Here is a 3,117-nt window from a genome sequence, read left to right as displayed (position 1 = left end):
CACTGCAAGCTCCACCTCACGGGTTCACACCATTCTCCTGCCTCAGCCTCCTGAGTAGCTGGGACTACAGGCACCCGGCACCACGCCCAGCTAATTTTTTGTATTTTTAGTAGAGATGGGGTTTCACTGTGTTAGCCAGGATGGTCTCGATCTCCTGACTTTGTGATCTACCCACTTCAGTCTCCCAACGTGCTGGGATTACAGGCGTGAGCCACCGCGCCCAGCCAAGGTCATCTAGATTATCTTACATATTATCTTCTAGGGGTCTTACAGTTTTGTGTTTTGCATTTAGGTCTGTGATCTACTTTGAGCTAATTTTCATGAAGGATATAAGGTGTGTCTAGATTCATTTTTTTGTATGTGCATGTTCAGTTGTTCCAGCGCCATTTGTTGAAGAGATTTTTAGTTTTTTACATTGTATTGCCTTTGTCCCTTTGTCAAGGATCAGTTGACTATATTTATGTGGGTCTATTTCTGGGCTCTCTATTCTGTTCTATTGATTTGCCTCTTTTCACTAATACTACACTATTTTGATTACTGTAGCTTTGTAATAAGTACTGAAGTCAGAGAGTGTCATCCTGCAACTTTGTTCTTCTTCAATATTGTGTTGGCTATTTTGGGTATTTTGCCTCTCCATATAAACTTTAGACTCAGTTTGTCAATATCTAGGAAATAACTCGCTGGAATTTTAATTGGAATTTTGTTGAATCTATAGATCAAGTTTGGAAGAACTGACATCTTGACAATACTGAGTCTTCCTGTCCATGAACAAGAATTTAGTTCTTTGATGTCTTTCTTCAGAGTTTTAGTTTTTCTTATATTGATCTTGTACATATTTTGTTAGACTTATACCCAAGTATTCCATTTTGGGGGTGCTCATATAAATGGTATTGTGTTATTAATTGCAAATTCCATTTGTTAATTTCTAGTACAAGTGATTTTTTTTTACAAGCTATTTTAGTGTAGTCTCTTGAGTAGGAAGGGCTGCCACCTGCAATTATTTTGAAAGTTATTTATCCTTTCCTTTCCACATTTAAAAGAATAATGATGTTTAAGAATGAGATTTACTGTGAACTTTTTGTTATAACACAGACTTTAGCCATAGAACTTCAGAAAAACAAACAAACAAACAAACAAACCAAAAACCTCTTCACTTTAGGTACTCTGTTTTAAAATGGGTATGTATACATTTTTTTTTTACCAAGATAAGCTAAAAGCAATGTAACCTACAGTCTGTAAAGGGCACACTCAGATCCTCTTACATTCATCATGAGCTGTTCCTGGGAGAAGCTGAGCCAGGCCTGCTATCAGGTGGAGGAGGATCACTTCCCTGTCTCACCAAGACCTGGTCTTACAGGGCTGTTTCCAGTTCTTCCCAACCTGAGACTGCTGGTCTGAAGCTCAACTGCATCTGATGTAAATGGTGACCCAGTGTTGTTCTGAAACAATCACACTACATTTCCTTTATGTCCTATATTTTCCCAGTGATGGGAACTGGGAACATGGAACCTGGGCCCAGGGCGGACCACTTACATAGTAAATAGGTTAAAAAAAAAAAAAAAAAGAAAAAAGAAAAGAAAAGAAAAAATATATAATAAAATAAGTGTCTGGCTTCAGATAGCTTTCTATGTAGTCAGTAAGTGCTATAAGAATAAATGAAAAATTGTAAGATAAAGGGAGATGGAACTGGTTTGTTTTTATTCATTGTTGGATAAGAACCTGAGCAGAAAGAGACAAGAAACAACGATTTAAAAGCTACTTTACAAATCATTGGATTGTTATATGGTTACTGGTTTGTAAAAACATTTTCTTTTAGGAACAAATTTAAGTGGACAGATTTTAAATATTCTCACCAAGTCTTTTCCTGGTTAGGCACCTATTGCCTAAGCAATAGAGACATCTGCTCATTGAACAGATACCATTGCACAAGGTAAAGACACTCCAACAATTCCATTTGCTTTTCTGATAAGAACAAAGGGGAGGGAGTGGAGGGCAGGAACATGCAGGGAATGACGTCAGTAGCTGAGCCTGCAGTGTGTGCCTGTTTGCAATATAAATGGGCAAGCCTGTCTGGGTAACAAAATGGAATGGATTGCTTCCGGTATGGAAAATCTGTCCTCAAAAACTATTTCCTTATGAATATATTAGTATACTGTTTTTAATATTAAAGAATTCACCAGACTAAGACTTGGCATAATTTTGAGAGGTGCATTAGTTTTTAGGGCATTTTGGTGGGGGGAATAAAACTGCTTTATTTCAGTAAGGATGGTAGCATAATGCTTTTTTTTCTTCCATAGGTTATTGGGGTACAGGTGGTGTTTGGTTACACGAGTTCTTTAGTGGTGATTTGTGAGATTTTGGTGCATCCATCACCCGAGCAGTATACACTGCACCCAATTTGTAGTCTTTTATCCCTCACCCCCTTCCCATCTTTTCTCCAAGTCCCCAAAGTCCATTGTGTCATTCTTATGCCTTTACATCCTCCTATCTTAGCTCCCACTTATAAGTGAGAACATACAATGTTTGGTTTTCCATTCCTGAGTTACTTCATTTAGAATAAGTCTCCAATCTCATCCAGGTTGCTGCAAATGCCATTAATTCATTCCTTTTTATGACTTAGTAGTATTTCATTGTGTATATATATATACTATGGTTTCTTTATCCACTCCATTGATGGGCATTTATGTTGGTTCCACATTTTTGCAGTTGCAAATTGTACTGCTATAAACATGTATGTGCAAGTTTCGTAAAATGACTACTTTTTCTCTGGGTAGATACCCTGCAGTGGGGCTGCTAGATCAAATGGTAGTTCTACTTTTAGTTCTTTAAGGAAATCTCCACACTGTTAAATTGTAGTTGTACTAGTTACATTCCCACCAGCAGTGTAGAAGTGTTCCCTGTTGCACAATACTTTTTTGTTTTTTTGAGACAGAGTTTTGCTCTTGTTGCCCAGGCTGGAGTGCAGTGGCATGATCTCGGCTCACCACAACCTCTGCCTCCCTGGTTCAAGCCATTCTCCTAACTCAGTCTCCCAAGTAGCTGGGGTTACAGGCATGCGTCACCACGCCCAGCTAATTTTGTATTTTTAGTAGAGACGGGGTTTCTCCATGTTGGTCG

Source organism: Colobus angolensis, unplaced genomic scaffold (genome assembly GCF_000951035.1).
Source record: "Colobus angolensis palliatus isolate OR3802 unplaced genomic scaffold, Cang.pa_1.0 Scaffold29, whole genome shotgun sequence".
NCBI classification, from domain to species: Eukaryota; Metazoa; Chordata; class Mammalia; order Primates; family Cercopithecidae; genus Colobus; species Colobus angolensis.
Note: the sequence above shows the minus strand (reverse complement) of the source record.